We start from the raw sequence: 13,721 nt of genomic DNA on the forward strand, positions 1-13,721 counted from the left end.
CCCACCGGTCGAGGATCTTTTCGGGTTGGAAATTTTCTCGACTTCTCAGGGCATAGAGTATCTTCGTACCTGCCACACGATATACACTTGCAAAAATAATCAATGGCATAGTAAGCTCTCAGTCAATAACCGTGGAAGTGCTCATAAGAACACTAAGCTGAGAAGCAAGCTCTGTCCCAGTGGGGACGTAACGCCAGAAAGAAGAAGAAGTAGAATCACGTGTTCCTCTTTCACAAAGCGCACCTCTTTCGGAAGAATTAGATGCCCATCCAAACACAACGCTTTCCATTGTATATGCAATGCCTAGCTGAGAGCGCATTATTTTTTAGGTATTGAAAGGTCTATGGAATTCGTCATTAGAAGTTTTGTGTACAATGAAAGAACATTATTGGCAAATCTTTGCAAATCCGTGTCTTTTCACGAGAATATTTCAGTCAACTAAAATGTTGAAATTTTTCGTAATTTCTATAACTCCAGGATTTGCCGAACAATAATCCCATTTAATAATCAAACAATATCATTTCGGTTATCAAAAATATTTAAAACTTTGTGAAAATTTCTTCCAACTAAAATTCTTGAACCAATTTTAAATTCTTCACATTTCTTGATTGAAAAACTTATCAAATGCTCATTAAAATTGGTTAGTTTATAGTTAAATTTGAAAAAGTGAATATCATGAAATATTTTTGGTTTTCTCTCTCTAAAATTCCCTGCTACAGGTTTTTGATCCCCCTGAGGGTCGCGACCCATGATTCGGGAAACTATGCCTTAAAAGATGTTTTCAACCACGTGTTGAGTTGGCACGAAATCCGTATTGTGTGAACTATTCTTAATTGATTATTCCAATCAACGTTGCAGTCAGACAAGTAGAATGTACCCTCCATAGCATGGCATTAACAAGCAAAAAAAAATTCTTCATTTACATTTCAAGCTCTGCAATCTACATTAAATTTCCGTCATATTTTCCCACTGGAACAAACGGATCGAACACCATTCCTCATAGTGAAACTCATCGAACCATATGAAATGCCTTTCCTTTAATTGAACCGGCATTGACCATGCAATCCTTTTTGGCTTCATTCCGTTTCCACTCAGGAAGCGAACAGAAAGGCACAATCAAATCATCGCACACTGGTGCAGTGGTGGTGGCTTTTGAATCCACTTTTGGTTCGGCGAAATTTCACCCGCTGCTGCTCCTACTTGCGGATGCTTAAGCTCAGTCATATCCAACAAAGCTTCCTGGTGAGCAATAAATTATGCGATAAATATGATTACTACATAATATTATTACCATTCGAATGATTGTATTCATTGGATCTTATTCCGACGGACACGGTTCAGCACACTTCCGGGCTGGCGAATATACCCTATTAAGGATATGTGATATGCATTTTTTTTCTTGTTGATGCAAAACTAAGCTATACACAGAACTCCTTGTTTCAACAATGATAAAACGAAACGAATTAGAAGTAATTTTTTTTTTCGTAAATCTCGATACAAAATCCAATTTTTCAAAATGAAACGAAATTAATGAACACTTTTTTGTGTCGTTTCATCATTTATGTCCAGAGCTGTAGCCCCATGGCGAACCGCCATTCCTTCTTCTTCATGGTATTAACGTCCTCACTGGGACAGAGCCTGCTTCTCAGCTTAGTGTGCTCATGCACTTCGTCAGTCTCAGCCTCTAGCTGTTTAGCTAGTTCGCTGTTGGAGCTTAAAGTCGTTAAAAACGCTACTCACTACGACATTTTCACGGTGTTTCTGTGACTACTCGTTTTGCCCAATAGCCAGTTGAAGATCTCGCCGGGACTTTGGACAGCTTTCTGTATGCCGACGCATCCTTTCCTTGGGCTAGTCTCGCGTCAGAGGCCTGTTGAACTTCTACTGGACGCACATGAGAATTTCGTTGCTCTACGATTACTCCGCTACTGCTGTTCAAGTTCTCTTGGTTGGCCAGTTGGATGCCGACGTCGGTCCAGCGATTACGATTGAAAGATGACTTCCAATTCACTGGCGCCTCGGTGACTCAAGCCGGTGATACGCTACGTACTACTCAGGGTAGTCTCCAGCGGTGTATCTATCCTACTCCGATCAAGATTTCTCCGATGGCGGAAGATCTCCCGAACCGATGCTATCCGGGCAGATGCCAGGGTCGGTCCTGTGATTCCGGTGGAGGGAAACTTTCGGTTCCCAGGCGCCCTGACGATCATTTGCCGGTGCTGTTCCGCGATCTACTCAGCTAGTCCCCGACGGTGGATTTAGCCTACTCCGAAGCTGGCCGGGCAGATGCCGAGGTCGGTCCTGCGGTTCCGGTGATGGGAAGCTTCCGGTTCACAGGCGCCCCGACGACCATTTGGCTGTGCTGTTTCGTGATCTACTCAGCTAGTCCGTGGTGGAGGATCTAGCCTACTCCGACTCGAAGGTGGTCGGCCAAGTGTCAGGGTCGGTTCTGCAATTCCGGTTGGAGGATGACTTCCGGTTTGCAGGCGCCTTGACAACTTATTATCGATACAACGTTACGCTCATTCTACTCGGTCTAGTCCCCGACGGAGGATCTAGCTTACTCCGTCTCCTCTCATCAACAGACTGACTCGTTGAGTGCAGAGGTCCGTCCGACGACTCGACGTCAAGCGCTGCTCTCTGCGTCTCGTTTCGCTGCTTGCGATGTAAGTCAGACATTACAGTGAAACCTCCATGAGTCGATATTGAAGGGACCATCGACTCATGGAAATATCGAGTCATGGAACAGCAATCCTTTGGAAACCTGTTTCAAAGTGAAACTAAGCGGATAAAATATACAGTGCCAGGCCAACTCAGGACACCAGATCTCTCCGGCAATCCCAGGGTCGGCTAGCTACTGGGTAATCAAGGGCTTTCGCGTACAAAAACTAACAAAACGGAACTTTAACGTTTCTTATGAACATTTATTGAAAATTCCTAATTGTGGCGTGTGCGTGTTGTTCTGTGTATTTCAATTTAGTGTAAATTTGTTATGTGTAGCCTATTCTAGTTCTGTACCGGTACATACCGCTGCCTTATGTTGTTTGAATGGACGAATGGCCGACACAGCGACACCAATCCTGCTGTGCGGCCGGAACTCTCGCCGGAATGGCGAAGCGGGCGGATGTATGGGCTGGTATTCCGGTCCGTTGACGGGCCAGCGGGCGTTGCTGGACGGTGGGATGCAGGCGTCTTCCCTTTTAGACGTAATCGGCCGGCCGTGGCCACCTTGGACGGCCGAGAGGGGGATCTCCTTAGCGATTAGGGCCAACGGCCCGAGATGTTGGTCCTACTAGAGGACAGGGTCCTTAACATTTAGGCCCGGAAGCCTAATGGCTTCACAAGTCAAGCCGTGTGCTGGACGGAAACAATCGCGAAACAAAACAAGAACAAGAGGTCCTATTGGACGAAGACAAATTACAAAATATTCGCTCGTAATGGCGCAGAGCAGGATTTTTACCTGAGCGTATTTCTTTCCCAAACGTCCACTTAGCTCCTGCTAAGGGACAAGGGGGGGGGGGTTTGTTCGTAAACGTTTTCACTGCACTGCACTAAACACTTGTCCACAGCACACGGACGCCTGATATACAAAGAGGCAGAATATGGGCAATGGCCGTTCTTATAAGGATTTCCCACTTCCATCATAATTTATTTGTTAACATGCCATATCGCTTCATATCAATCATCGTTCCGCCATGATCCGACATGTATTGGTAGCGGACGAAGACAATTACAGCGGCACAAACCCTAACGCTTCTGTGGTATCTTCTGCAATCATTACACGAGAAACGTGAAGGTTCCAAAACATCAACAAATACAAAACAAAAACCAACAATTTGTAACCAAACGGTTACAAAAGGACCATCATAGTAACCATGAAATGTTGTTTCCAGTATGGTTCCATGAGTCGATATCGAGTCATGGAACATCGACTCATGGAGGTATCACTGTATTTGCACCACCATGTTGGTCATCATATTCCAAAGACTGGGATCACTTATCATTCCGTGTACCACACCTTTTACGTTGAAGTACTCACTAAAAGCAGCCGGCAGCGTGTTTCGTATTGTGTTGAACCTCGGGCAGTCGGAGACAATATGTTCCGGTGTTTCTGGCCAAATCGATGCAGATACTGCTCGAAGCAGCCGTGACCTGACAGGAACGGATGGAAGTATAATTCTCTGTGCTCCTTATTCACCCAGGCAAATATATTCGAGATGAGCCTGTGGGTCCACCTTCCGTTCTCGGAGGCATGTAGTCCAGTACGCGCTCACCACTCGCATGGTGATGAGCCGGAACTTATCCTGATTCCGCTTGGTCTGTAGCGCCGCGTTCCAGGCTGGCCCACCGTAGCGATGTTGATACACCAGAAGACGCCTCTTACTGCTTCTAGGACCATTTATGTTGAGCATAAGTCTTGTGAGCGCAGTGCTTGCGTTCGCCGCCTTCTCGCATGCAAAATCACCGTGACTGTTGAAGGTCAGCCGATCATCTAGCATTACGCCCAGGTGTTTCAGCTTTCGTTGTGTGCAACGGCATGCCCCCAGACAGTGATCTCACTGTGCATGACTGCTTTGCAGTTGCTAACTAGTAGCACCTCCGTTTTGTGGTGGGCTATCTTCAGCTTGACTCCCTCCATCCAATTTTCGACCAAACCAATTGCCACCGTTGCCAGCATTTCTACTTCCTCCTGCGTCTCACCTATTACGCCTATTATCGTTAGGACAACGTCATCGGCGAAGCCGACTATCTTGACCCCCCCCTGGGTAGCTCCAGCGATATGACCCCGTCGTACATCGCAATCCACAGCGTTGGGCCCAGTATGAAACCTTGTGGGACTCCAGCCGTCGGGCCGGCGTCGGTTTCATACCTCAATACTCGGGTTTGGAAGTAGCTCTTCCATATCTGTAGTCGAAAATTCGCATTCTGTGCAGTGCAGTGGCACTGGCCTCCCATATGGCGCTGTTGAACGCGTTCTACACATCTATCGTGACCACGACACAGTAACGATCTACTCTACGCTTTTCTTTCAGTGCTTTCTCGTCCCTCTCCAGCACTGTTCAAATTGCGTCCACCGTCGACCTTCCTTTCCGGAATCCAAACTGCCTTTCTGATAGTCCGTTCGTGCTCTCTGTGTATTTCAAGAATTAACCGAGTGTATCCAGAAAACATAAGCCTATATGATCTTGGATCCCCGGGAGGTATTACTGGCTTTGGCAACAGTACAAGTATCTGAATTTTCCATATTTCTGGCATTGGCGTAGGAACAGGGGGGCCAGGGGGGCCTGGCCCCCTCCAGAACCATCCAGGCCCCCCCCCCCCCCCCAGAATTTTTCATGATGATTAAAATTAAAAATTTATAAAAAGCAACTAAAGATGAAGTAAAATCTTCCGAATCAATGTACATGACTCTTGTTATTGACAAAAATCTCTTCAGTAGTTTATTCTATGTAGTACAACTATAGTGAGGGAACCTCGCTTGTCTTACATAGCATCAGCGTGGCGGTTCTGACTTCGGTGAACTGCGCGACCACCGAAAGCTTAACCGTCCGGCTGGTGTGAAATAATGTAACAAAATCGACCACAGCGTTTTATTTCAGCAATCAATTCTCTTCTTGATTTTGATTTATTTTTAAGTATTTTTGTATGAATACATGTATTGCTTAAACTATACTTATCCAAGAAAACTTAATATAGTTTTCCAACAGATTTGACGCAAAAAAATTAAAAAAACGTTTCGATATTTTTTATAGAATTTAAGCAATTTCTCAAAGAATATTGAAGGGTGGCTTCAGAACGTCTGCAAATCTCTTGAAAATTTATCAAATAATATTGAAGGACTTGTTTCAAAGCAAAATCCTCCTGGTGGACATGCTATCTATGTCTACTTTATTAGTAAATTGATTACGGAGAATGTTCCCGGATTTACCTCAATAGTAGTAGTTTATTTTATTAAAGTTCAGTTTTTCTCGCAATTCCTGCAAAAAAACATTGATTCTGTCAAATCAAATACTGAGATAGTTCAATGAAAGTTCTATTAGAAATTTTCATTGAATTTCTTTAAACAGTTTTCTCGAAAAAAAATATATTTCAATTTTGCTTTAAATCCCCGGCATATCATGAATTGGAAACAAAATTGTTTTTGAAATGCTTTTTGCTTTCGAATCTTAAGTGGAAATTTATTAAAAACCCCCAGTAAAACTTTTGGATCCAAAATTAGCATAGCGCTCTACAGATTGAGCAGGCCTGCCCGACCTTTTTGACTCTTTTTCGACATAAATTGTTAGTGCGTTCGCAAGAATAGACCGATATGAACAAAATTAGTCTCAAATGAACCAGTGCGCATCGTACCTTCGTGCTGTGCGTACACGAATTCTCTCTGCTCTTGGAAGTTTTCTTAAAAACTACCTAAAGCAATAAAACAGTACTTTTCAGTGCTACAAAAACAGTACTTTTCAGTGCTAAAATTAAAAACGGTACTATTTTTTCTACTATTGAGCCCTTTACGATCCTTGTTTGGACCCGTGCCTTCGATTTTTCGTTGGACCCGTTGGCGAAAGCTAGCGGTGGTAATCCTTCTTGGACACCGTCTTGGGAAAAAAACCTTTCGAAGGTCACGTCTTCTTTCGTTTATTAATTAAACATGGTATCAACAACAAACAAAAGGAAGGGTGAATCTCTGAATTCACTACTTCCTTCCAAAAAAGTGGGTTTTAAAACTGTCACTACACGTGGCAAGAATGGAAGAAAGGACGTTTCCCCGGAATGCCAATTTTCTTCCAAGGGTGAAATGAATAATTGTATCGAAATGAGCAATCAGTTCGATGCTCTAGACAAATTTTCCGAACACCAAATCGAAGCAGCCTCTAGCCCAGGCTCTTTGATTCAAGTGAGGAAGCAAAGAGTGCCACCTATCGTGGTCAGTTGTTCCGAATTTGGAGGATTTAGGCAGGAGATCTTGAACTCCATTAGGGGAATCAAGGTTTCCTTCCAAATCGCAAAGAAAGGAGACTGTCGCGTTTTGCCGGAAACTCTTAAAGATCGTGAGCTTCTTCTCAAACATCTTGAAGAGAAGAAGCACAAATTTTTTACTTATGACGACAAAACTGAACGTTTGTTCAAAGTTGTCTTGAAAGGTCTCTCAAGTGACTATAAATCACCTGAAGAGATCAAAAATGGAATAAATGATTTACTTGGATTTTCCCCAGTCCAAGTAATCATTATGAAAAAGAGAACCCAATCTGGCATTGTTCGGAAAGGGCTTTCTCAAGAATTTTATTTAGTTCACTTTAACAAAAAAGAACTAAATAATATTAAAGCTTTAGAAAAAGCAAAACTTATGTTTGATGTCCGTGTGACATGGGAACATTTCCAGAAATCTGGAGGAAATTACCAGAACCCCACTCAGTGCCGTCGGTGCCAAAAGTGGGGTCATGGTACAAAAAATTGTCGCATGGATGCTAAATGCATGACTTGCGGAGGTTCCTCTCACGCCAAAGACGTCTGTCCAGTGAAGGAAGATACCATAAAATTCATATGTTGTAATTGCGGGGCTAACCATAAGTCCAATTTTTGGAATTGTCCTTCACGCAAAAAGGTCATTGAGGCTCGTGCCAGGCAGATGAAAGATAATATCCGTTACGATAACGGTCGTTTCCGGAATTTGCCTGGTAGAGTATCGAACAATGCTCATTTTTCAGTTAACGATCGCTTGATCATGAATCATACCCATCAGGAAGATCATAATCATGCTCATTCACAAACAAATTTTAATCCGTCGGGTAGCCGTTCGAATCCTTTTATTTCGAATGTATCTACCCACGGTAAATCCTTTGCCGATATCGTAGCAGGAAATTCGAACTCCTCCCCTGTTCGACCCATGGGTACCCATTTTACTTGTTTCAAATCAAATGGAAAAAACCCTACCGCCACAGGTAACTCCGCTTCTTCGTCTACCGGAAATTCCAATGGGAAATCACATGACATGTCTGCCTCTGATTTTAATTTTCTAACTGAACAATTGAATCTAATGATTGATGCAATGTTCAAAGCCACCACTATGACTGAAGCAGTCCAAGTAGGTGTAAAATTTACAAATCAAATTGTTATTGGATTACGTTTTTCTAATGGATCCAAATAATAATTAAAATATTTTAAATTGGAATGCTCGTTCTCTGAATGGTAAAGAGGACGAGCTGTTTAATTTTCTTACGGTTAATAACGTGCATATAGCAGTTATTACCGAAACTTATTTAAAACCTGGATCTAAACTCAAAAGAGATCCTAACTTTTTTGTTTATCGTAATGATCGACTTGATGGGGCATGTGGGGGAGTTGCAATCATCATTCATAGGCGTATAAAACATCAACTGTTTTCATCATTTGAAACTAAAGTTTTTGAAACTTTAGGTGTTTCTGTTGAAACACAGTTTGGTAAATATACTTTCATAGCTGCCTATTTGCCTTTTCAATGCTCTGGGCAGCAAGTTAATTTGCTCCAAACTGACTTGCGTAAATTGACTCGCAATAAGTCAAAATTTTTTGTCATTGGTGACTTTAATGCCAAACATCGGTCATGGAATAATTCTCAAAGTAATTCCAACGGCAGAATTTTATTTGATGAGTGCTCTTCAGGATATTTCTCAATTCAATACCCTGATAGCCCCACATGTTTTTCCTCTTCTAGAAATCCATCTACGATTGATTTGGTCTAAACCGACTCTAGCCATCTTTGTAGCCAAATGATTACTCATGCTGATTTTGATTCTGATCATGTCCCTGTTACATTTCAAATATCCCAAGAAGCGATTCTCAATCCTATCAGCTCCACTTTCAATTATTTACGAGCCGACTGGAATATATATAAAACGTATGTTGACTCCAATCTTGATGTTAACATTTCTTTAGGAACTAAACTTGATATTGACAATGCTCTTGAAACTTTAACAAATTCCATTGTTGAAGCCCGGAGCATTGCAATTCCAAAATGTGAAGTAAAATTTGAATCCGTGATTATAGACGATGATCTTAAACTCTTGATCCGTCTTAAAAACGTGAGGAGAAGGCAATTCCAACGCACTCGCGATCCTGCTATGAAAATTATATGGCAGGATTTGCAGAAAGAAATCAAAAAGCGTTTTGCTCAATTAAGAAACAAAAATTTTGAAAATAAAATTTCTCAATTGGACCCTGGCTCTAAGCCCTTTTGGAAATTATCTAAAATCTTGAAAAAACCTCAGAAGCCAATACCGGCATTGAAAGAGGAAAACAAATTATTACTAACTAATTGCGAAAAAGCTCAAAAACTTGCTATGCAGTTTGAAAGTGCGCACAATTTTAATTTAGGACTTACTAGTCCAATTGAAAATGAAGTTACTCAGGAGTTCGAAAATATTCTCAATCAAGAGAACGTTTTCGAAAATGCCTGGGAGACTGATTTGGAAGAAGTGAGAACTATTATTAAAAAATTCAAAAATATGAAAGCTCCTGGCGATGATGGAATTTTCTACATCCTCATCAAGAAACTTCCAGAAAGTAGCTTATCATTTCTAGTTGATATATTTAACAAATGTTTTCAATTAGCATATTTTCCTGACAAATGGAAAAATGCTAAGGTTGTTCCAATTTTAAAACCAGACAAAAATCCTGCAGAAGCTTCTAGCTATCGTCCAATCAGTTTGCTTTCCTCCATCAGTAAACTTTTTGAAAAGGTTATTTTGAACAGAATGATGGCCCACATCAACGAAAATTCAATTTTTGCCAATGAACAGTTCGGATTCCGTCATGGACATTCGACCACTCATCAACTTTTACGTGTAACAAATTTGATCCGTTCCAACAAATCTGAAGGCTATTCTACTGGTCTTGCTCTTCTAGACATAGAAAAAGCATTCGACAGTGTTTGGCATGAAGGTTTGATTGTAAAATTAAAAAACTTTAATTTTCCAACATACATTGTTAGAATAATTCAAAGTTATCTGTCAAATCGTACACTTCAGGTTAATTATCAGAACTCCAGATCTGAAAGACTTCCTGTAAGAGCTGGTGTTCCTCAAGGCAGCATTTTGGGACCAATATTATACAATATTTTCACATCTGACTTACCTGAGTTACCTCAGGGATGTCAAAAATCTTTGTTTGCGGATGACACAGGCCTCTCCGCCAAAGGTCGAAGCCTGCGTGTCATCTGTAGTCGATTGCAAAAAAGTTTGGATATTTTTTCTTCATACTTGCAAAAATGGAAGATTTCTCCTAATGCTTCCAAAACTCAACTAATAATATTCCCACATAAACCAAAAGCTCTTTATTTGAAACCTTCAAGTAGACATGTTGTCACGATGAGAGGGGTTCCAATAAATTGGTCAGATGAAGTTAAGTATCTAGGGCTCATGCTAGATAAAAATTTAACTTTCAAAAATCACATTGAGGGCATTCAAGCCAAATGTAATAAATATGTAAAATGTCTCTATCCCCTTATTAATAGAAAATCAAAACTTTGTCTTAAGAACAAGCTGTTGATATTCAAACAAATTTTCAGGCCAGCCATGTTGTATGGTGTACCAATATGGACTAGCTGTTGTAATACCAGGAAGAAAGCTCTGCAGAGAATTCAAAATAAAATTTTGAAAATAATTCTGAGGCTTCCTCCCTGGTATAGTACCAATGAGTTACATAGAATATCCAATGTTGAAACATTGGAACAAATGTCAAATACAATCATTAATAATTTCAGGCAAAAATCGTTACAATCTTCTATTGCCACGATTAATGCGTTATATGTTTAGGTTAAGTTAGGTTAAGTATATTAAAAATGTTTTTTTTTTTCTCTTATAAGCAGGTGAAATCAACTCACCTGTAAAAAAAAAAAAACTGAACTGCTACGGCAAATGAAATGTAATATGTTGTTTACAAAATGTTAATTAAATCTTAAATTTGTTTTACCAAATTAGGATGATAGTGTTGTCAAATAACACAGAACACCTAGATATAAGAAATGAATGTAATGTTTGGAATGATACTAATAAAATTTATTTAAAAAAAAAAAAAAAGTCTCAAATGAAAGCTTGATAGTATATCTGTTCAATCCATACCGAAAATTTTGAATTTATATCAAACTATTCGATAGCTATGCAGCTAAGGCAAAAATGTGGATCATTTTTTGAACTTAATTGCATCGGTAGCAAAGAGGTTGACATAAATTTAAAATTTGCAGCATGGATTAGACAAATATACAACCAAGCTCTCATTTGAGACTAATTTTGTTCATATCGGTCTATTTTTGCGAACGCACCAACCATTTACGTCGAAAAAGAGCCAAAAAGGTTGGGCATTAGCCTGGGACACGGTTATATGAAAAAATTAGATTCTCGCTCCAGTCCATTTTTTGGATTGCATTTAGGTCCCATAACAACTGTGCAAAATTTCAGCTCGATCGGAGAAACTATATTTTAGCGCCAGCCGTTTAAATTTTGTATGGGATTTACTATGGGAAAACTTACTTTTGCAAAGAAAAATCACCAGAGGTCGCCCATTGACCTCTATAAAAATTCTGAACACAGCTCTCGATAGGTATTTCTACGATGAACAACATTGCCCAAGACCGCAAAGCGATCCGATGCTTGTGAAAAAAGTTATTAAGCATAGACTATTCAAAAATTTTGCCCGATTTTGTTATTATTGTTATTCCTTTACGTGTTAATCAGCGTCGCCTTGCCAATAGATTTTCATTGAATAACTTTTTTCACAAGTGTCAAGCTTAGGGAAACAACAATATAATTCGCTTAGAAATTCCAGACCAAATTCCTCGGGAAAGTATTTTCGCAGAAGAGTTTTCGAAAAAGCAGTTGAACGTATTCCGATAGGAACTTTATAGGAATGTTTGAATTCTTTAAACATTTCTTAGACGGGCATTTAAAAAAATATGAGATGTTGCTCATTGATTCAAAAAAAAAAATCTAAAAAATAACACTGCGGAACTTGTAAACATCAATCTTGTAAACATCAATTAAACCAATTTTGAGTACAACTTTGGCGACCTGTAGCTGAAAAATGTGACGTGCAAGGACATTTCTGAGAACGACATCAGATTCAGCGACCCCAAATCTACTAGCGACACATAACTTGATCCTTGAGGCACGCAAAAAGGTCATTTTTGTTTCGCTGTATAATTATCTATAAAAAAAAATACAGATATAGATATGCAGGAAACTTCTCTGAGAAATCATGAATAACATTTTTCCAATTGAATTCTGTTTTAATTGCTCATTATTCTTTTTTTATATTTCGAGGAATCCTTACAGTAACATCTGGAAGTCATTTCATTTTTTGCAGTGTTGATAATTTTTGCTGCGATTTTTTTCAAATAATCCTGTAGACAAACTTTAAGAGAGCTTCAAAAGCAAAGTTGGAAATACTTTTGGCAAACTTTCCGTTGAATGAATCCTTGCTTGGTGATGTTGAAGACATGTTTGGTGAGACTCCTAGAATTTTTTGTACTATTTTTGGAGCAATCTTCAGTAATTACTTAGAATCCTAAACAAATTATTAATGAACAACTGGAGGATACTTTAAACTAATAATTAAAATTTATATGTAATGAGTACGTAGAGGGCCTTCCAGGAGGAATGATTAAAGTAGTGTTTAATACATTCTCTGGCGGAGTTCTTAAAGAGATCTTTAAAGGTAATTCTTTGAAAAATTTTCTGGTGAGATTAAAAGTCTGGGAATAATTTCCCGTGGGAATCCCAGGACGAACTCCGTGAAAAGGAGTTCTTGGAGAAAGCTTGAGCTTGAGCTTGATTGGCCGCCCGTGGATGCACTCCAGTATCGCCAGATCAGCTGCACTTACACAAAGAACCAACCGAATGACTGCTTGGGACTAACAGGCATCCTCAGTGTATAAGTGCTGGTGATCTTCTATTTTTTTTAGGCAACAATGGCACCTGCCACGTCAGAATGCAGACCAATGAGGGGAAGGGGGAGGAATTGATGATGCATTGAACTGGCTCCCACGTAGACCGTATATTCCACTGCATCCACGCCAGTTCATGCGGGAGTGCATGGATTTGGGGAAAGGCATGGCAGAGAGGTTTGATTTTGTGGTTAGCAGACTGCCTATGTATCAGGCGTAAGAAAGGCGGGCGCGTGGAAGTAGGAAGCGTTAGGGAAACGGTTTCTTGTACGTCTCTGGTTCTAGCGTTTGCTATGAACGAATAGTTTGAGTGTGATATATTTAGAATGGAAGATAGAAGCAAGTGAGAGATATACAACTACAAAGTACGAGGAAAGGGACGGGCCTGGGATTGAACCCATGACCTTCTGCATATGAAGCAGAAGCGGTAGCCATCAGACCACCAACCCCGTCACCGTGAAAAGGAGTTCTTGGAGAAAGCACTAAAAATAAAGGAAATAATTCATAAAGAATTTCCCGTATGAATTCTCAGAGGATTCTCTTCGAAGCACATGGTTTAATACCTGAAAAGTTCGTGGAAGTATCACCAAGGACATTCTTTGTGAGTTTTTTTTTGCTAGAAATCTTGAAGGATTTTTGACTAGATTACAAAAAGAATGAATATTTTTGGTAGCAATAATTGAAATCACTGATGTGCCGCAAAATGACACAAAACAACAAATAAATAAAACCAATACAAATCTGTTAAAACTACGAAATTTGTGAAAATCGTGATTATTGCGACCGACATTACCTCTGTAAAACAATTATT

General features: G+C 40.0%; 1 protein-coding gene across 2 annotated transcripts in view; it reads left to right on the forward strand.

The window, feature by feature from the left end:
- Positions 1–13,721, forward strand: part of LOC5577698 (proteoglycan Cow) — a 578,074-nt gene that overhangs the window by 336,333 nt on the left and 228,020 nt on the right. The gene's annotated exons all lie outside the window — the stretch shown is intronic.

The sequence above is a fragment of the Aedes aegypti genome, chromosome 1 (assembly GCF_002204515.2).
Source record: "Aedes aegypti strain LVP_AGWG chromosome 1, AaegL5.0 Primary Assembly, whole genome shotgun sequence".
In the NCBI taxonomy this organism is placed as follows: Eukaryota; Metazoa; Arthropoda; class Insecta; order Diptera; family Culicidae; genus Aedes; species Aedes aegypti.